Below are 23,467 nucleotides of genomic sequence, written 5' to 3'. Positions count from 1 at the left end.
CCAGACCAAGCCGTAGAGCATCTCGATAAGTCAATGACCCGAATTTTTCCCACTTTCATTAAGGGAAAGATTTCCATCATGATGCCATCTATCTCCTTCCTGCACTCCGACCCTTCGTCATTCGAGATTGGGCCAAATACGGCGGTGCTTTGTGTGTGGAGTGAGAGCAGAACGTGGCCACTCAGCTGTGTCTGTACAGGGAGTCGACGACGTGACCTTGTGCAGAGTTGGGGATAATTGTGAAGTACAGTACTGCTGCCACAAGGTGATCAATTTCATGACGTTTGTCAGCGATGATTCAAAAGGTTGAAAGTACATTTGTTATCAAAGGATATATGCAGTATACAACCCTGAGATTCGTCTTCCCACAGACAGACACGAACCAAAGAAACACCATGGAACCTGCTCAAAGAAAAACATCAACACCTCCCCCAAATGTGCATAAATTAAACAAATTGCACAAATGGAAACAGACAGACAGACGTACTTTATTGATCCCGAGGGAAATTGGGTTTCGTTACAGTCACACCAACCAAGAATAGTGTAGATAATATAGCAATATGAAACCATAAATAATCAAATAATAATAGGTAAATTATGCCAAGTGGAAATAAGTCCAGGACCAGCCTATTGGCTCAGGGTGTCTGACACTCCGAGGGAGGAGTTGTAAAGTTTGATGGCCACAGGCAGGAATGACTTCCTATGACGCTCAGTGTTGCATCTCGGTGGAATGAGTCTCTGGCTGAATGTACTCCTGTGCCTAACCAGTACATTATGGAGTGGATGGGAGACATTGTCCAAGATAGCATGCAACTTGGACAGCATCCTCTTTTCAGACACCACCGTCAGAGAGTCCAGTTCCACCCTCACAACATCACTGGCCTTACGAATGAGTTTGTTGATTCTGTTGGTGTCTGCTACCCTCAGCCTGCTGCCCCAGCACACAACAGCAAACGTGATAGCACTGACCACCACAGACAAAGACACACAAACGAGAAAGAGCATGCAAAAGCACAGAATATAAAACATAAAATTAGAAGTGTCCGTGTCCAGTGTAGCTCCGTGTTCATTATCTGCAGGCCGTCCAGATTCAAAGTTGTCTAGAATAGCAACACAGAAAGGAATGACCAGTCCAATTCACAAACTACAGATCCAGAACTTCGGTAACATCCTTGACAGCATTGAGGGGGGAGAGAGACCGTTCAAACACAGGAACCTTCCTCTGGGAGCAGCGAGTGAGAGAGAGGGAGAGAGACCATCACATGCAGACATCTTCCTCTGGCAACAACGAGTGAGAGGCTGGTAGACGATGCTAAAAACTCGCTCATCTTCTGCACTCACCTCGATGTTTACAGCCTTTCACTTATGCTTTAATCAGCAAGATTGGTGAGAAATTAGATCATGCGCTCCTGCCCCAACTCTTAAGCTTCTTGGCCTCGAGGCCACTCGCCTCCTGGAACCTTCTCAGAGACAGCGAAGTGCCAGATTGCTCAATCGGCCTGAAGAAACACCATTGAGCTATAGATCACAGGCTCCAACAGTACCAGAAACACACTTGAAAGAAAAAGATGTAACACAAATAAAAAAAAACAATTTCATGGACCACCTGGAAGAAGTCACCTATGGTAGTGATGTTTGCCATCTTCTTCCCTTAATAATCAACCTGGTTCTGTAAATTTAGAAAAGACGCTGTGATATTTGGTAAACCTATTGATGGGCAGTAAATAGAGTCATAGAGAGATATAGCAAGAAAAGAGGCCTTTCAGCCCATCAAATCAGCACTGACGATCAACCACCGATTTATACTATTCCTGTAATAATCCCATTTTCTTCATTCTCCTCTCTTTCCCATGCACTCTCTGCAGAACCCATCGTTCACTTACACATTAGGAACAATTCACAGTGGCCAATTAACCTATCGACCTGCACCGTTTTTGGGATGTGGCAGGTAAACAGCACAACTGGAGGGGAGGCATGGTCGCACAATGGTTAATGGAATACAGTGCAAGCTGTATGATTGGGGTTGATTCCCTCTGCTGCCAGTAAGGAGATTCGCCTTTATTGATTTTGTCTTCCTTTTACATTACTACTTGTCCTGTTGACGACAATTTTGCCCTATCATCAGTCTCTCCTTGTTAGGAGTCTCACTATACATCGCCTCTGTTTGTAAACCAACTACCTCATCTTCAGCATTATCACTTCAGTTCCCATCCTCTGTGAAATCAGTTTAAACTCACCTGAACAACTGCAGCCAACCTGCCCACAAGGATATTGGACCCAGCCACACATTCACCCACCAAATCGTTCTATTCTTACCCCCACTGGCACATGGCACAGGCAGCAATCCAGAGATTACTACCCTGGAGGTCCTGTTTCTCAGATTTCTGCCTAGCTCCTTACAGTCTCTTTTCAGGACCTCCTTAGTTTGTCTACCTATGTCACTGCTGCCAATATGTAGCAAAACTACTGGCTGCTCACACTTACACTTCTCTTAGATATTGGCATTAACAAGTTGTGTGGTGAACTACGTGTGCCTGTCTGGACACGCCCCTTGCTGACTGCTCCTGTGGCTCCTCCCACAGGCCCCTGTATAAAGGCGATCGAGGTCTGATGCTCGGCCTCAGTCTCCAGGACGTAGTATGGTGGTCACTCACTTCTGGTTCCTTCTTCCAGTCAATAAAAGCCGATATCTTGCCTTACGTCTCAGAGTGAGTTATTGATGGTGCATAAACCTGGCAAAGTGTCCCAGTGCTCTGGTATCCTCCAATAGTCCAAAGACACAATGGTTAATAGTCATTGTAAATTGTCCTGTGCTTAAACTGGTGTTAAATAGGTTGCTGCTTGTTGTGGCAGAAGGGCTGTGTCTCTAAATAAAAATAAATAACCAGAACAATAACAGTTGGAACTCTTAAGAAAACAAAGGTGTTGCTGTACAAACTCAAGTTAAAAAATGAATACAAACTTGTCCATAGTTTGAGAACAGAAAATGGCCTTTGCAGATCGATTTTTCTCCCCCAACAGGCAGTGATTGAATAGAAATGCATTTGTGTGCGACAGCTCAAAAGCCACTGAGCCCAATGCTGTTCACTTGTGCTATCACGCTATCCACCACAGCTCAAAGGAGATTTGCTCAGAGCTTGTTTGTAATTTAATTCAGATCTCTGGTTTTCTGGGAGTGACTCAGTCAAAACTGGATCACTTGTTTGTATTTTTCACTGAGAGGAATGAGAGAAGAGTAAGATGCAACAGCACGGTGCCCCTGTACAGAGAAGAAGCTGTTTATCTGCATTTTTATAACACCAATTTCTACTCAGTGTCCAATTTATTAGATACCTCTCATGCCTAATGAATTAGCCACCTAGCGTACATCTGTGGTCTTCTAATACTGCCTTCCAACCACTTCAAGTTTTGGTGTGATGTATATACAGAGGTGCATTTCTGCACACCACTGTTATAATGTGTGGTTTTTTGAGTTACCGCCACATTTCTGTCAGTTGAACCAGTCTGGCCATTCTCCTCTGACCGCTGTCATTAACAAGGCATTTGTTGCCCACAGAACTGGTACTCACTGGATGTTCTTTGTTCTTCTAGACATTCTCTGTAACTCTAGAGACTGTTGTGCGTGACAATCCCAGGAGATTCAGATTCCGATTCAGTTTATTGTCATTTAGAAACCACAAATGCAAAGCGGTTAAAAAATGAGACAACGTTCCTTCAGAATGATATCACAAAAGCATATGACAAAACAGACTACACCAGAAAATCCACATAACATTTGGCAATCCCCAATCCAGAATCTGGAGAGGCTGCTGCGTATTAATATCGCGCTAACGTCTTAGCGCGTTCCCCGGAAAGGAGCTCCAAATCCACGAGACAAACAAGACCAAAAACTAAAGCTACAAGACCTGCATGAAAGCACATATTTACAACATATAGTTACAACAGTGCAAACAATAGCATAATTGATTAAAAAAAACAGACCATGGGCACAGTAAAAATAGTCCAAAGATGTTAAAGGACTATAAGTTCAAAAGAAATCACCTGAGAGACTCAAGCCACTCCATCTGTCACCAACAATCATTCCACGATCAAAGTCACTTGGATCACCTTTCCTTCTGAACAACAACTGAACCTCTTGACCATGCCTGCATGCTTTATGCATGAAGTTGCAGCCACATGATTAGTTGACGAGATACTTACATTAACAAGCTGGTGTACAGGTGTAACTAATAATGTGACCACAGAGTGCATCTTTGAATTTTTGAAGTTAATTATGAAAACTGTTTTGCCCCCAACTTAGCAGAACAATAACAGTTAGAACTTTTAAGAAAATGAAAATGCAGCCGCATAAACTCAGGTTAAAAAATGACTGCAGAAATGTCGCTATTTTGAGAACAGAAAACGGCCCTTGTGGATTGATTGTTTTCCCAACAGGCAGTGATAGAATAGGAAAGCATTTGTGTACAACACTGAGAAAACCACTGAGCCAAAGACCATTAATTTGGGCTAACATGGTATTCCACCGCAACGCAGTGTTTGTTAATAATTTAACTCAGATCTCTGCTCTTTGGGAATGGCTCAGTCAAAACTGGATCACAAAGTGTTTTTTCGGACCTTTGGCTGAGTGGAATGAGAGGAAAGAAAATGCATCGGCTCAGCATCCCTGCAAAGAGAAAAATATGTTTACTTGCATTTTTATAACACTATTCTATAAGATTTTTTCCTGATATTGACTGTTTAAAAATAGTTTATGAAGGAGTCCATGAAAACTGTACAAGTTCAAGTTTTAATGTTATTCAATAATGTTATTTATTTATTGAGGTATAGCGCAGAATGACCCCTTCTGGCCTTTTGAGCCACAGCGCCTAGCAACCTCTCGATTTAACCCTATCCTAGTCATGGGACAATTTACAATGACCAATTAACCTGCTAACTGAATTAGGAGAATGGGCAAGAAAGTGGCAAATGAAATACAGTGTTGGAAAATGCATGGTCATGCACTTTGGTAGAAGAAATAAATGTGCAGACTATTTTCTACGTGAGGAGAAAATCCAAAAATCTGAGATGAAAAGGGACTTGGGAGTTCTTGAGTAGAACACCTCAAAGGTTAACTTACCGGTTGAGTCAGCTTTGAGCAAGGCAAATGTAATATTAACATTCATTTCAAGAGGGCTAGAATTTAAGAGCAGAGATGTGATGTTGAGACTTCATAATGCAATGGTGAGGCCCCTGCTCTCTCCCACACTGCTTTCGGCACCTCCACCATATTGATCATAAGCTTAACTGCAAGATAATGTTTTTTCATGTAGCCTTGTTTTTCTCCATTCAGTTTGACTACAGCAGTGTGAAAGATATTACCATCTTTATTAGAAATGGCCTTAAATCCACTGAACAATAGGGATTATGTTTGAGCTTTATCGAATATACAGTGCTCTACAGACAATAGTTGGTGGTAGTTTTTATAATAAGGGACTAAGGAGAAAGGTCAACTTGATTTTCTCTTCTTTTTCTATTGACTGTTAGTGCTTTGGAAAAACATTCGAATCAGAATCAGGTTTAGTGTCGCTCACATACACCACTGCGCAGATGTCTTAGGCACCGTAGCAAAATACTTAGGCACTTGAAAAAAAATTCTGTAAATTGAAGATGCTTTCAGGAGTTTCTAAGTGTCAAAGAAATTACTAACCAGAACAGTTAACAGTGAAAAAAAAACTAAATAAAATCAAGCAACACACACAAAATGCTGGTGGAACACAGCAGGCCAGGCAGTATCTATAAGAAGCACTGTTGACGTTTCCAGCCGAGATCCTTGGTCAGGACAGAAATAAATTTCATGATATACAGTACCGTGCAAAAGTCTTAGGCATATATATACAGTTAGAGTGTGTTGCTTGAATTTCCAGCGTCTGCAGATTTTCTCGTGTTTGTATCATGAAATTTGTTGTTTTGCTGCAGCAGTTCATTGCAATAAAGAATAATAAAATATAAATTATAATGAGTATATATATCAAAAAGAAAATCAAATTAAATAAGTAGTGCTAAAAAAGAGAATAAAATATAGTGAGGTAGCATTAATGGGTTCATTGTCCATTCAGAAATCTGACGGCAGTAGGGGTACAAGCAATTCATGAAACATCGAGTACGTGTCTTCAGGCTTCTGGACATCCTTCTGATGGTAGCAGAGAGAAAAGGTCATGTCTTGGGAGAGGAGCGTCCTTAATACTGGCTGCTGCCTTTTGAAGGTGTCTTGGGAGCTGCGGAGGCTAGTGTCCATGATGGAAATGGCAGACTTTACAACTTTCTGCAGCTTTTACTAATCCTGTGCAGTGGCCCTTCCGTACCAGACGACGATGCAACCAGTTAGAATGCTCTTCACCGTACAAGTGTAGTAATTTGTGAGCATCTTACTTCACAGAATTCACTAGCTTTTAATGGGGCTGCTGCTTGATTCAGAATCAGATATATTTGTCACATGTACATTGAAACAGAGCGAACCTCTGCAAGTTTTGCCACACACTCTGGCACCAACATAGCATGCCCACAACTGACTAACCCTAACCCGTGTAGAATGTCGGAGGAAATCGGAGCACCCAGAGGAAACCCACGTGGTCACAGGCGAATGTACAAAGCCGTTACGCACCGTAGCATGAACTAAACTTTGATCATGATTGCTAGAACTGTAGAGCATTAGGCTAATCTGCTGCATATTATCAAGTACTGGAACGCATGCATTTAAACTGAGAAAGGGAAAGTTTAACGGAGATATGGGGAGAAAAAATTTTTACACAGAGAGTGATGGGTGCCTGGAACACTTTGCCAGAGGTAGCAACATATGCAGATACAATCCGAACATTCGTAATATGCTGTGTCATACGCGCATGACTACGATTGCTCTTGGTAAATTTTTCTACAGAAGCAGCTTGCCATTGGCTTCTTCTGGGCAGTGCTTTTACAAGATGGGTGGCCCCAGCCATTAACAATAATCTTCAGAGACTGTCTGCCTGGCATCAGTTGTCATATAGCCAGGACAGATACAGAAAGGGCATTTAAAAGGCTAATAGACTGACCTGAATATACCAGGAATGGAGGAATATGGAACCCTCCATGCAGGTGTTGAGAGCCAATGGGCTTGTTCTTGTGCTGTACTGTACTATAATCTATTTCTTTCTTTTTTTCATTCACCCAATGTATGCCTCCCATGATTTTATACACCTCAATAAGGTCACCTCTCGGCCCCTCACACTCCAACTAAAAGAGGTGCAAGTCAATTTCTAGTAACTTGCATGAGTTACTTTGATCAGGGAAGAGAGTTAACCATTGTTACAGCAACACTATGGATAACAAGGCATATACTCTTAGTGGCCACTTTATTAGGTACAGCTGTAAACCTGCTCGTTAATGCAAATATCTAATTAGCCAATCACATTTCAACAACTCAATGTATAAAAGCATACAAGCTTGGTCAAAAGGTTCAGTTACTGTTCAGACCAAACATTAGAATGAGGAAGAAATGTGATTTTGACCGTAGAATGTTTGTCGGTGCCAATCTGGGTAGTTTGAGTATCTGAGAAACTGCTGATCTCCTGGGATTTTCATGCCTGCAGCTTCTAAGGTTTAAAAAGAACGGTGGGGAAAAAACCAAAAATAGTTCTGTTAGTGAAAATGCCTTGTTAGTGAGAGAGTTCAGAGGAGAATGGCCAGACTGATTCTAGCTGACAAGAAAATGGCAGTAACTCAAATAACCATATGCTACAACAGTGCTATGCAGAAGAGCATCTCTGATTGCACAACACGCCAAACATTGAAGCGTTTGGGCTACAGCAGCAGAAAACCACAAACATACACTCAGTGGCCTCTTTGTTAGGAACAGGAGCTACCTGGTCTAAAAACAAACAAGAGAAAATCTGCAGATGCTGGAAATCCAAGCAACACACACAAAACACTGAAGGAACTCAGCAGGCCAGGCAGCATCTAAGGAAAAGAGCACAGTCGACGTTTCGGTCTGAGACATGTTAAGTGGCCCAAAACGTTGACTGTACCCCTTTCCACAGATGCTGCCTGGCCTGCTGAGTTCCTCCGGCACTTTGTGTGTATTACCTGCATTAATAAAGTGGCCACTGAGTACATAAAGAGTGCAGCAAGATCAAAGATAAATTGTTTTTGCTTTGTCTCATTTTGAATTCTCACAGCAACTGATCATTTGGTTTTGTGCTAACTTTGCAGCTGTTCAGAATTAAAATGCACAAAAATTTGTATGTGCTTTGCTCTACTGAATGAGAAATGCACATTTCATATCACAGGGCTGTAGTCAGCTGTGGCTGATAAACCATGAAAGTCACATTTGTTCACCTAACCTGATTAAATCCTCTTTCCTTCCAGGGACCCTCTGACAGTCTACTTGAGTAACTAGGGTTTTATTACATTTCTCCCCTTTCAACAGAAGTGTTATCCAAAATATTGATCTTATTTTTGCACTGGGTTTTGTTTTGTGATTAACCGTATTTTGTTTATTTATTTAGAGATACATTATGGTAATGGACCTTTCACATTTGGAGTACTGGGGGCAGATTTGGGCCCCTCATCTGAAAAAAAAGACGTGCTGACCTTGGAGAAGGTCTAGAGGAGGTTCAGCTTTGTTCCGTGCTCTATGACTCAATGATTCTAACATGCTGAAGAACTAAGCACCAAATTAGGTCCCCTACCAAGAACGACCAAATACCAATATTTTGTTTTGACCTGAAAAAAAGCCATTCAGCCCATCGAGTCTATGCAGAGTTTCATATTATTCCCATCAGTTCCATGCCTCAGTGAAGCAGCCAGCATAATCAGCAATCCCACCCACACTATAAGTTCTATCTTCACCCTCCTCAAAAATTAGACATAAGATACAAAGCCTGAAAGCAGGTACGACTGGATCCAAGGACAGTTTCTACCCACTGTCCATAAGACCATAAGATATAGGAGCAGAAGCAGGCCATTCGGCCCATCAAGTCTGCTTCGCCATTCAATCATGGGCTGATGTAATTCTTCCAGCCATCCCCACTCCCCTCCTTTCACCCCATAACCTTTGATGCCCTGGCTAATCAAGAGCCACTGTCATGAGACTATTGTGCAGCCTCCTATGAAAATGAGATAGAAATAGACTCTTAACCTCACAATATGCCTTGAAGCAGCCTTGCACCTTACTGTGTGTACTTGTACTACCCTTTCTCTGTACTCCAGCACTTTATTCTGCGTTCCAATACTGTTTTCCCTTGCACCCCCTTGATGTCCTGACGTGATGGCACGGAAAACAAACTTCTTCTCTGTATCTCTGTACCAATTTACCAACTGGAAGGAAAGTGTTGTGGTTCAAAACACTCTGATGGCCTGTCAACCCAACAAAGCCATGGGTTTCTGGATCAGCTTCATTTGTCTCGGAGCCAAACTGACTCTGCAGCCTGTGGACTCACTTTCGCGAGCTCTGCAGCTCACGTTCTCAACATTGTCTGTTTACTTTTTTTTTTATTATTTCCACGATTTGTCCTCTTTTGCACTTTGAATGTGTGTTGGTGTTTGGTTTTCCCTGGAGTCTATTATAGTCCCTTGTTTTCCTGTGGGTGCCTGCAAGAGAAAAGTTGTATATGGTATAAATCCTGCGATGATAAATTTATTTTTGAAATTTGAACTTCTTGAAACAAAAGGAGGTTGCAAAACCGTGTCCTCGTGAAAATTGAGCCTCCCTGCTAGTCTCTCCCCTCTTACCTAGGCAAGACTGAACTATTGATTATCATGACAGCATTTTACACATTATTGTGACAAACCTAAGGTGCGTAAATGTTATTTTATTTTAAAGCAATGGTTTTATAATCTCAACCATAATGATTTGAGCAGGCATTGAAACTGATGAGGATACCTCAAACATAATTCAAATTTTAATTAAACTAAGAATACTGCATGTGGTTTTAATCCTGAAGTATATATAATTTTCTATAATTTGAAAACCACGTGACGATCCGTGATATTGTGCTAAGGTGCAATTAATTGAAATTAGCTTTAGGATTTCATTAGTGGGAAGCGCTATCACTTGAAACATCCTTACACATCATATCACAATAAAGCAAGTGTTTGGTAAATGAAAGCTATTGTCCATAGTTCCTAAACTAATTGGTGCCCACATCCTATTAGTCTGCCATGTAGAATGATGTCAACAATCCTTTTAGCAAGCTTCAAGTTTGTTAAAATGTCCTCCGAACTATTAGAGGCTCCTTTGAACTTCTGTTTCTTCCCGCCTGCAGTATTCTGTTTGTTAGGTTGATATATTTATTTGCTATTCCAAGATACAAGCCCTTCTGGCGCAATGAGCTGTACCACTCAGCAAGCCCCCTATTTAAACCTACCCTAATCACAGGACAATTTACAGCGACTAATTAAACTACTAAGTGATACGTCTTTGGAAAATGGGAGGAAACTGGAGCAGCAGGAAGAAATCTACTCCTTACAGATGGTGCAGAAAGAATTGAATCCCAGCCTCCAGGACGCTCCAATCTCCAACAGTGTCATGCTAGCTATAACACTATTGTGGCACCCCAAAGGGTTATTCCTTCTTTTAACTTTTATTTTGCTTTTCTCTTCTTTTAAAAGTCAAAGACAAAGTAAGTTTATTATCAGTGGGGTGTCAGCCCATAATGTGTTCTCTGTATTCCTTTCCATAGATGCTGTCTGACCTGTGAGTTCTTTCAAGCATTTTGCTTTTTATATTTATTGAGATACAGCACAGAACAGGTCCTTCCAGCCCTCCAAACTGTGCTGCCCGAGGTAACCCTAGCCTAATCACAGGACAATTTATAATGACCAATTAACCTACTAATGGGTATATTATGGGGTGAGCATACAAACTCCTTACAGGCAATGGCGGGAATTGAACCCTGGCAACCAGTACTGTAAAGTGTAATGCTAACCACTATGCTATAGAGAGAGAGAGAGAGAGAGAGAGAGAGAGAGAGAGAGAGAGAGTGTGTGTATTACATTGAGTTCTCTTTTCTTGCAGATATTTACAAGAAAATTAAAGGAATATGATAGAATTATGAAAAACTATAAACACAGACAAATAAAAAATGTGCAAAAGAAGACAAGTCATGCAAATTAAATTTAGAAAATATAAATATATAGTACTGAGAACATGAGTTGTAGAGTTCCTGAAAGTGAGTCCATAAGTTATGAAATCAGTCCAGGACTGTGGTGAGTAGCTGGCTGGCAGCATCAGCGCTGGACTCCAGGGCGAAAGGTCCTGAGTTCAAATCCAGCGGCTCCCTTGCTTGCTTTCCCTCTATGCTGGGTTGAGTGTCGAGCTAGCAACTCGACCACGTAAAAAAAATGGGAGAGTACTACACAAAAACGCCACATGATGAGCAATCACCAAAAAAGATCGGTGCAAGAAGCTTGCCCCCTTGTCATGATGGTGCCCCAATGACTCCATCAGGAGTTAAGGGCATTCTTCTTCTTACTGAGGTGAGTGAAATTATCAACACTGGTTCAGGAACCTGATTGTTGAAGGGTAATAACTGTATCCTGACTCTAGTGGTCTGTGACCGAAGGCTCCTGTACCTCCTGTCCAATGGTTCTAGCATATGTCATGATGATATGATCAACAGTGAAGAAGACTATCTAAAACTGCAGTGGGATCTCGATTGTGATCAACTGGGCCTGTGGACCGAGGAATGGCAGGTAGAGTTTAACTCAGATAAGTTTAAGGTACTGTGTTTGGCTAAGACCATTTGAGGCACAGTAAACACAAGAGAACCAATGGATATGTTGATGGCTTGTTGAGTCTGACAAGGAAGTCTGGAGCTACCTGAATTATGATTTTGAATATTTAATGACATCACTCCAGTTAGTTAGTCTCAAAGCTCGAGTAGCTTAGAGTGAGAGATCCGCATCTCCGCTAGATTGCTCTGAGCGAGACTTGCATGAAACTTAATCAGGAATGCAAAGTTTGAAAGAATAATGGATTGTCAGGAATGCAGTTTTTAAGGGTATTCCTCAAAGGTTCAAAAATATTTTTTTATCAAAATATATAGATATGTGAAAAGAAAAAGATTGGTCAAGACAAATGTAGGTCCCTTACAGTCAGAAACGGGTGAATTGATCATAGGGAACAAGGACATGGCAGACAAATTGAATAACTACATAGGTTCTGTCTTCACTAAAGAGGACATAAATAATCTTCCGGAAATAGTAGGGGACTGAGGGTCTAGTGAGATGGAGGAACTGAGGGAAATACATGTTAGTAGGGAAGTGGTGTTAGGTAAATTGAAGGGATTAAAGGCAGATAAATCCCCAGGGCCAGATGGTCTGCATCCCAGAGTGCTTAAGGAAGTAGCCCAAGAAATAGTGGATGCATTAATGATAATTTTTCAAAACTCCTTAGATTCTGGATTTGTTCCTGAGGATTGGACGGTGGCTAATGTAACACCACTTTTTAAAAAAGGAGGGAAGAGAAACCGGGGAATTATAGACCAGTTAGTCTGACATCTGTGGTGGGGAAAATGCTAGAGTCGGTTATCAAAGATGTAATAACAGCACATTTGGAAAACGTGGAATCATCGAACAAAGTCAGCATGGATTTGTGAAAGGAAAATCATTTCTGATGAATCTTATAGAAGTTTTTGAAGATGTAACTAGTAGAGTGGATAGGGGAGAGCCAATGGATGTAGTATATTTAGATTTTCAAAAGCTTTTGACAAGGTCCCACACGGGAGATTAGTGTGCAAACTTAAAGCACATGTTCTTGGGGGTATGGTATTGATGTGGATAGAGAATCAGTTGGCAGACAGGAAACAAAGAGTGGGAGTAAACGGGACCTTTTCAGAATGGCAGGCAGTGACTAGTGGGGTACCGCAAGGCTCAGTGCTGGGACCCCAGTTGTTTACAATATATATCAATGATTTAGATGAGGGAATTAAATGCAGCATCTCCAAGTTCGCAGATGACACAAAGCTGGGCGGTGGTGTTAGCTGTGAGGAGGATGCTAAGAGGATGCAGGGTGACTTGGATAGGTTAGGTGAGTGGGCAAATTCATGACAGGTGCAATTTAATGTGGATAAATGTGAGGTTATCCACTTTGGTTGCAAGGACAGGAAAACAGATTATTATCTGAACAGTGGCCGATTAGGAAAAGGGGAGGTGCAACGAGACTTGAGTGTCATTGTACACCAGTCATTGAAGGTGGGCATGCAGGTACAGCAGGCGGTGAAAAAAGCAAATGGTACGTTGGCATTCATAGCAAAAGGATTTGAGTACAGGAGCAGGGAAGTTCTACTGCAGTTGTACAAGGCCTTGGTGAGACAGCACCTAGAGTATTGTGTGCAATGTTGGTCCCCTAATCTGAGGAAAGACATTCTTGCCATAGAGGGAGTACAAAGAAGGTTCACCAGATTGATTCCTGGGATGGCAGGACTTTCATATGAAGAAAGACTGGATCAACTAGGCTTATATTCACTGGAATTTAGAAGATTGAGGGGGGATCTTATTGAAACATTTAAAATTCTAAAGGGATTGGACAGGCTAGATGCAGGAGGATTGTTTCCGATGTTGGGGAAGTCCAGAATGAGGGGTCACAGTTTAAGGATATAGGGGAAGCCTTTTAGGATCGAGATGAGGAAAAACTTCTTCACACAGAGAGTGGTGAATCTGTGGAATTCTCTGCCACAGGAAACAGTTGAGGCCAGTTCATTGGCTATATTTAAGAGGAAGTTAGATATGGCCCTTGTGGCTAAAGGGATCAGGGGGTATGGAGAGAAAGCAGGTACAGGGTTCTGAGTTGGATGATCAGCCATGATCATACTGAATGGCGGTGCAGGCTCGAAAGGCTGCACCTATTTTCTATGTTTCTATATATGTTATCCTTTACTACCCTTTAATATCCTTTACTACACTACACGCTGCATCCGTAAAGCAAACAGCATTATGAAGGACCCTACGCACCTCTCATACAAACTCTTCTCCCTCCTGCCGTCTGGGAAAAGGCTCTGAAGCATTCGGGCTCTCACAAACAGACTATGTAACAGTTTCTTCCCCCAAGCCATCAGACTCCTCAATACCCAGACCCCGGACTGACTCCAACTTACTGCCATTTACTGTGCCTATTGTCTTGCTTATTATTTACTGTAATGCCTGCACTGTTTTTTGCACTTTATGCAGTCCTGGGTAGGTCTGTAGTCTAGTGTAGTCTTTTTCTCTGTGTTGTTTTTTTACGTAGTTCAGTCTAGTTTTTGTACTGTGTCATGTAACACCATAGTCCTGAAAACCGTTGTCTCATTTTTACTGTGTACTCTCCCAGCAGTTATGGTCAAAATGACAATGAAAGTGACTTGACTTGACTGAGATTAATTTTCTTGCAGGCATTCAAAGTAGAATATAATAGAATCAATGAAAAACTGCACACAAATAAACTGACAATAGCTAATGTAAAAGAAAACAAACAGTGCAAGCACAATAAATAAATAAACAAGCAAACAAACAAATAAATGAAACTGAGAACATGAGTTGCAGAATCCTTGGAAGTAGGCTGTGGAATCAGTTCGGAGCTGAGGTGAATGAAGTTTGATGGGCTGCGATAATTACAAGAGTTTGTTCGTGGGTGATACAGAGCAAGGTTTAAAAAGAGTGCCGGCACTTTTGAAGCTTTTGCTGGACTGCAATCATAACTATCTATTAGGCCCTTGGCAGATTTTAAAAATCAAACAAGGTGTAAGTGGAGCGGCCTTTGAGTGAGTGGACAGTGTTAGAGTGGTCAAACTGGCTTCACTGAGAACAGGCTTGGACAAGCACAGGCAGCGGTCCTAAGTAAGTTTCTAGTAAGATTATTCTTTCTGTTTGTACATAGCAAGAGTGCTGAGAATGGGTTCACAGTTAGTGATGTGCTCCTTATGTGAACTGTGGGAACTCTGGGTGACCTCCAGTCTCCCTGATAACTACATCTGCACAAAGTACACTGAGCTGCAGTTTCTTAGAGGACTTGTTAAGGAACTGGAGCTGTAGCTTGATGACCTTCGACCCATACAGGAGAATGAGGAGCTAATAGATAGGAAGTAGTCACTCCTAAGTTTCAGGAGGCAGATATCTGTGTGATTGTCAGGAGAGGGAAAGGGAATAGACAGCCAGTGCTGAATACACCTGTGGCCAACCCCCCCCCCACCACCCCAATAATAACTATACTGATTTGGAAATTGTTCTGGGGGGATATAACCTCAAATGGGGAGCTGCAATGGCCTGATCTCTGGCATTGAGTCTGTCTCTGTGGCTCAAGGGAAATAAGTGAGAAGAGGAGTGAAGTAGTCACAGAGTATTTCATAACTGGAAGAGCAGACAGCAGATTCTGTGGATGTGAAAGACAGCTGGGTGCCATGTTGCCTTTCAGCAATGAGGATCAAGGGTGTCTCGGATGGTCCATGGCATTCTGAAGGGGAGGATGGACAGCTGCAAATCATAGTACAGATTGGTACCAACAACATACTGAAGATAGGAAAAGGGAGGATGTAGTGAGTTAGGTAGAAAGCTGAAAAGTAGAATGTCCGCGGTAATAATATTTGCGGGCCTCTCGCAGCCTCTCAACACCAAGATATGTTGCAGGGACCTCAGCGTCCCCACCAGTTGTGACGCTGGTGACCGATGTGAAACAGAGTCCAGGGAGGATGGTCTCCGAGGTGGGATGTCTCAGTGGTCATGGGGAGTTTCCAGTCAACTCCCACCATTGTCTGTGATGAGTTTATATGTTATCCCCGTGGCTCTGGTTTCCTCCAACATCTCAAGGACATATGGGTTAGCATGGACATAATTGGGTGGCATGGACTTGTTAAGTCAGAAGAGTATTTTACTGTGCTCTACAGTACTGTACACCATATGCAACCTTGAGGCTCATTTTTTCAGGCATATTCAATAAATCCATAATAGAATAATAACCATAATAGAATCAATGAAAGACCACACCAACTTGAGGATTCAGCCACTGTGCAATAGACAACAACCTGTGCAAATACAAAAATAAAGAAGTAATCATAAAAATGTAAATAAGCACAAATACCGAGAACATGAGATGAGGAGTTCTTGAAAGTGAGTCCTTAGGTTGTGGGAACATTTCAATGCAGGGCAAAGTGAAGTTGAGTGAAGTTATCCCTTTTGGTTCAAGAGCCTGATGGTTTAGGGGTAATAACTGTTCCTGAAACTGGTGGTGTGAGTCCTGAGGCTCCTGTATGTTCTTCCTGATGGCAACAGTGGGCAGAGAGCATGACTTGGGTGTTGGAGTTTCTTGATAATGGATGCTGCTTTCCTCCAGCAACACTTCATGTAGATGTTCTCAGTGGTGGGGATGGATGTGACCACTTGGGTTTCCTCAGGGTACTCTGGTTTCAACCTTCATTCCAAAGACATATGGTTTAGGATTAGTAAGCTGTGGCCATGGTACGTTGGTGTCGGAGGCATGGCAATGCTTGTGGGCTGACCCCAGCAATTCCTCAGGCTGTGCTGCTCGTTGACATAATGGTGCGTCTTACTGTAGGTTTTAATGTTTTCATATATACATGACAAGTAAAGCTAATGTCTCTTTAAGTTATCATCAGAGTTTCCTATTGGTGGCCTGCTCCAATCCCGCGAGGAGGCTACTCTCGGTTCAGAGGAGCAGAATCTCATCTTCACCTTGCGTTTCTCTCTCACCTCTCCACCCCAACCTTTTAACTCTGACTCCTCATCTTTTTTTACCAGTCCTGCTGAAGGATTTCGACCCAGAAACGTCAACCGTACTCTTTTTCATGGATGCTACCCGGCGTGCTGAGTTCCTCCAGAATTTTGCATATGAGGAACAAGACTTTCTCTTGTTTGTGATCTCATATTCCATCTGGGTAGCCTCCAACCTCATGGCATGAATATCCATTTCTCTAACTTCTGGTCATTCATCACTGTTACAATACATCTCCGTCAACAATGAATATAGAATTGAGTCAAGTTTTATAAACAAATAAACTATTAAACTCTGTTCAACAAAAATGAAAAATAAACAAACGACTAACTTAACCGGAAGTTAACTGCTATACGGCAACCTTGGAAAACAGTCTTAAAGTGGTAAATGCGAGCACAGTCTTAAACATGGTAAATACGAAAGTCCAAGTTATATATACAGTCAATTAGGAGAGACTTTCCTGAAATAATGAAGTCCTTGACAACGTGACGTCACTGCTGATCCTAGCCGAAATATGCCTTGACCAAAGGATTCACGATGAAGGAAATAAAAACGGCTTAAAAGAAATGACCTTTTCCCTGGCGAATGAACACTGCACAACCCTTTCTACTCTTACAGGTAGGGGTTAACGCAGATGTAGGTCACTATTTCCTGAATGAAGATCTAAGGTCGATCCTGTATTAAATCACCAAATGACACCAACTTCACTCGATCCTTTGGGCTCCCATACTTCAGTAAAGTCCTCACTCTCCAGTACTTAAGACTTTAAAATTAAATCAAAGATACATCAAACATAACTGGCAGCGGTTTGTAAAACTGCTGGCACAATGATTCTGTACTTTACAGTAGAAAGTAAAACTCCACTTTAAAATGAAACTGCGTCACAAGACAAATACGCAGCATAACGGAGTAACTGACAAATTAAATGACAACTCAACTCAAAAACTCCTGCGTCACAGCAGGCTTTCCCGTTGTATACCTGATGGAACATGTCATCACGTAATCTCACACAGGCAGGAAAATTACATCACCCCACCATTACAAGACCATTACATCATGCTCACCAGATACTCATTACATCATGGTCATAAGACAGTCACAAGATACCCACGGGGTATGTAACATCACCCCTTCCTGTTCTCTTTTCTATTCCCCATTCTGGCTCCCTATCTTACCCCATCTCTTTTCCTCATGTGCCTATCAAATGGTTCAAAGGGTTTAATTTAATATCAGAGAATGTATACAGTAAACTACCCAAGATGCTTACCCTTGACAGAAACATCCAAGAGACAAGAAACCCCAAAAATAGTAACATCAGAACCTCAAAGCCTCCTCCCCCTCACATGCACAAACAGCAGCAGAAGCATCGGCCCTCTCCCCCTTGCACCAGCAGGACCACCAACACCCCTCACCCCCACCATACAAGCAATAGCAAAGCCCCAGGGAGACCTTGAGCTAAAGTCCATCAAAATCTACAGACCATGACCCAGCACTTCGGTTTCTCAGACAGGCCCTCTCTCTCCAGCGAGAGAGAGAGAGAGAGAGAGAGAGAGATTGCTCCTGCAACAACAATAGTGAGAGACCTGCAGCTCTCTGTTCTGACATTGAAATCTTGGCGTTGCTTCTCCAAGGCCCCGACTCGAGGACTGACAGGAGCTTACACACAAACAAAAGAGAGAGAGGGAGAGTAGGGAGTGAGAGGGTCGAGTACATCACCTCCCTCTAGTTTGCCCCCTTGTTCCCTTTCTTCTATAGCCCACTCACTTCTCCTATCAGATTCCTTTTTCTTCAGCCTATTACCTCTTCTGTCACCTCCCAGCTTTTCACTTCATCCTCCTTCCCCAACCACCCACATTTCCCTCACCTGGCTTCACCTATCATTTTCTAGCTTTACCCCTTCCCCTCCCCCTGTCCTTATTCTGGCTTCTACCCCCTTCTTTTCCTGTCCTAATGAAGGGTCTTGACCCAAAATGTCAACTGTTTATTCTTCTCTTTAGATGCTGCCTGGCATACTAAGTTCTGGAGCATTTTGTGATTGGACCCCTCATAATCTTTGGCACAAGGTACATCTGACATTTCACATAGGGAGCCACTGATCTGAAGTAACAACACAGTAAGCAGCCTCCTTGTAGCAAGTGCAATGTTGGCACTGACTCCTAGGGAGCTGTGGGGGCCGAGCCTTTATATATTTTTAAGGCAGATGTTGATAGATTCTTGATTGGTCAGGGCATGAAGGTATATGGGGAGAAGGCAGGAGATTGGGGCTGTGAGGAAAATTGGGTCAGCCTAATTATATTTCTATATCTTATGGTCTTATGGCATGAAAAAAAAAACTGGTAGAAACCCCTGGTAGAGGAATATGAGGCAAACATATACAAATTCAATTAGATTACATGGGAATTTTTAACAGCATGGCCCAGTCAGTCTAAAGGAGCCATTTTCATCCTGAATAAGCCTATGACTCTATGTTTTGTCGGGCAACTTCTTCTTCATCCTTGATAGAATTGGCCATTATCGTCATTATTATCTCAGAGCTCAGAAAACCAGAATAGAATTAAGCCATCTACAGTCCAGAGCAGCTGTCTGAGAGGAAATGAATATCCAGGTAATTAGAATAATTAGACAATTAACACAATGCTTTATTCTGGTCTCCAAAGACGGGGCACAGAAAGACATCACATCATTGAGAAATAATGTGACTGATGCTATTAACACGTGGAAAAAATATTGGGTTCTTTGTTGTTTAATACGTTAAATATAAAATCTATTACTGTAATAAAATCAGAGCTACTAATGTTGGCCATAGCATTATTATTATAACCAATGATTGAACATAAATCTGTCTGTGCAGTTTAACCTTTTGCTTAGACCCGTCACCTCAACATATTAAATCAAAGTGATAAAGAAATTCCCAAGGGTATTAGTTTCTGCAAAAAAATCACAATTTGACATCAAGGTTCAAAGTAAGACACAACACACAATCAGGAGAGCTAAGGTCACAGAATCAGGAAAGCCAGCTACTAAACAAAGCATTTTTTTTTGCTTTCTCTCTGCAGAACTGTGGTTCTATTGTCTGTAGGACTCTTAGAGAGCACCTTATCTCCTTTGTAACATGGATTACAATGCGGGCTACAATACAGCACAAGAGCACTAGAATATAAAAGCAAGGATGTAACGCTGAGGCTTTATAAGGCATTGGTCAGACCGCACTTGGAGAACTGTGAACATTTTTTTGGGCACTTATCTAAGAAAGGATGTGCAGATATCGGAGTAAGTCCGGAGGAAGTTCATGGCAATGATCGCCAAAATGAAAGGGGTAACGTGTGAGGGTGCCTAATGGCTCTGGGCTAGAGTTTTGAAGAATGGTGGGTTGGGGGTGGGGGAATCTCATGGAGGTGGAAGCCTACCGAATATTAAAAAATTTAGATGGAATGGACATTAAGAGGATGTTTCCTGGAGTGGGAGAATCTAGGACCAGAGAGCACAGCCTCAGAATAGAAGGATGCCCCTTTATAGCAGTAATGAGGAGAGATTTCTTTAGCCAGAGTATGGAATTTATTGCCACTGACAGAAATGGAGACTAAGCCATTTAAAGGGGAGTTTATTTGATTGGTTCTTGATTGGGTCAGGTGTCAAAGGTTACAGGGAGAAGGCAGGAATGGGGTTGAGAAGGATAATAAATCAGCCATGATGGAATGGTGGAGCGGACTCAGTGGGCTGAATGGCCTAATTCTGCTCCTATGCCTCATGGTCATTTGGATGTCTGTGTTACTATAGCATCCTGTTGCTGTCCCTCTCCCTTCCAATTCATTCATGGAGGTATGTACAGTAGAGACATTTAAGAGTTTAAGGTGAGAAGGGAAAAGTTCAAAGATACCTGGGACATATTTTTTTCAGAGTGGTGGGTGCCTGGAATATGCTGCCAGTCTTTGGCACAAATCTATAGCTAGATTGTTTAAGACTTTTGCACAGTACTGTAGGAATTTTATGTATTGCACTGTTCTGCTAATGCAAAAAAAAAACAATATGTGAGTGGCGATAAACCTGATTCTGATACGGGTATCTGTTGTGGACTGAGAGTGGGAGGGACAGGGAGAGGGGGATTATGAGTTGGGTAAAGTGGAAGGGAGAGTGGCGAGAGCAGGAAGCACCAGAGAGACATTCCATTGGGATCAATAAATCAATTGTTTGGAATCAAATGACCCCCCTTGCCTGGTGTCTCAGGTCTTGGTGTATCTGTACCTGTGGCATCTCCCTGCCCCGGCAATCCTCTGTGACCTGTCACACACAACTCCCACAGCATTCCAACCTCATCGTTCCAAACATCCTTTGCTTCCGCTTGTTTTACAAACTTACTCTTCATTCCACGTTGACAAATATTGTACTATGCGGAAGTCTTCAGCTTGGTTCCATCTTACTGCAGCTGGACCGTAGCCCCCCATGCCCCTCTCACTCATGTACCTATCCAAGTTGCTGTTACTGTTACACTACCACACTCGTTCCACACCCTCACCACCCTCTGAGTGAAAACACTTCCTCTTGGATTCCCAATAAACATTTCACATTTCACCCTAAACTTATGACCTCCAGTTCTAGTCTCACCAAACAGGAGGTGAAAAAGACTACATTATTGAATCCCTTATACCTCTTTAAGGTTGCTCTTCATTCTCTTGCAGTCAAGTGAATAAAGTTCTAACCTACTCAACCAATCCATATGCCTCAGGAGTTAAAGCCCTAGCAATATCCTTGTAAAATTTCGCTGCACTCTCTCAAGCTAATTAACATCTTTCCTGTAGGTACCTGACCAGAACTGCACACAATACTCTGAATTCAGCCTCACAAAGGTCTTATACATCTTCAACGCAACATTCCAACTCATGTACTCAATGTCCTAATTAACAAAGGTTGATGGTAGATCAATAGGCTGCCATGGTCCTATGTTATGGAATATAGGACAATATTATACAATTTCCTCATTGTTGCATGGTCTAAATCCCAGAAATTATTTATAACACTATGGTAGCATCTTCACCTGAAAGAACTGCAGTATTTGGAGGTGTTAGCTTGCTGCTATTGTTTCAAGGATAATTGGAGATGTTGACCTTGCAAGAAATGCCCTGCTATGACACATTCCCAACTGTGCTGGCTTCAGTTGTTTATCCGCTCTAACTCTCCAGAATATGGATAACTGGTGCAGCTCCTTTTAGGGTTCAGTGCTGTCCCGATAATGGGCAATCATGTTTTGGGTGCCAAGGATTGAGTATTTAAAGTACACCTGAACTGAGGTTTGGTGTTCAATCATAAACCTAATGAGATTTTATACAACTTGTTTTTGCACTGTTCTTCTTTCAGCTTAATATCTTGTCTCATTTCAAGCCTCAGATACTCTAGAACTTGAGTCCAAACCATTTTTGTCAAGGTCCCTTGTTGCACACCCAATGCTCAAATAGATAAAATTATTTCCTCTCATTTCTTTGGATCAACTTTCATCATTCTAACTCTTCAGGGAGCTCAAACAGTAGATTATTTTTTGCCTCTGTGGAGGTTTTCCTCCCTTTAGAATGTGCCTATGTGACCATTTAATTGAATCTGCAATGTCTTGATCCAACTAATGACAAATATATTTGTTGGTTTGTTATGTGCCGTGTTATGGTTGTTTTATGGCCTAGGTGATTATGATCTTACCACTTCTTTGATTGTTCTTGGCAAATATTTCTGTGGAAGTGGTTTTCCATTGCCTTCTTCTGGGCAGAGTCTTTACAAGAAGGGTTGCCCCAGCCATTATCGACACTCTTCAGAGATTGTCTGCCCGGCATCAGTGGTTACATAATCATAGATGCTGCCAGGCTTGCTGAGTTCCTCCAGCATTTTAGGTATGCTGTTTGGATTTCCAGCATTTGCAGATTTTCTCATCTTTGTAGTATTCAAGACAACCTTTTCACTTATCTTTGTTGGTTCGTTTGTAATGTGTCGTGTCGTATGACATAGGCGATCATGGTCTTTTCATGACCATTATTGTTCTCGGCAAATTTTTCTACAGAAGTAGTTTGCTGACCCCAGCCATTATCAATACTCTTCAGAGATTGTCTGCCTGGTGCCAGTGGGTGCACAACCAGGACTTGTGATATGCACCAACTGTTCATATGACCATCCACCACCTGCTCCTATGACTTCACGTGACCCTGATCTGGGGGGGGGGGGGTGCTAAGCAGATGCTGCACCTTGCCCAAGGGTGACCTGCAAGTTAGCAGAGGGAAGGAGCCCATTATAACACCTTTAGTAGAGGCATATCTCCACCCTACAACCATGCCCTTGTTAATTGACTTGTAGATTGTGGCTCTTTCTAGCTAACAAGACGATCCTTTAGGAGAACAGCATGCTCAAATCGAGGGTTTGCACTACTACTGCTACTGCACGTGCTCTGTTCTTGATTAATAATCTGTGATTCATTCGCAAGTAGATTAATAACATATTGTAACTGGTCACGTTCATGGTGTTGGGTGAATCAGTTCAGCTCAGCTTTGGAATGGCTGAGTTTGGACAGAATTTGAATTGGTCCAATCAAAATGAGTCTTTAATGAGGCATTCTGAACTATTCCAGATTGTGACCTTTCCCTTACGAAGAACAGACAATACTGGAATGTCTCTGTTGATCAAGCAACACCTGTGGAAGAGAGTTAATATTTCATCACCAGAGAGGTATACCGATCTGAAGCATGACCTGCAGGACTTGTGATATGCACCAGCTACTCA

Source organism: Hypanus sabinus, chromosome 3, assembly GCF_030144855.1.
Source record: "Hypanus sabinus isolate sHypSab1 chromosome 3, sHypSab1.hap1, whole genome shotgun sequence".
NCBI classification, from domain to species: domain Eukaryota; kingdom Metazoa; phylum Chordata; class Chondrichthyes; order Myliobatiformes; family Dasyatidae; genus Hypanus; species Hypanus sabinus.
Note: the sequence above shows the minus strand (reverse complement) of the source record.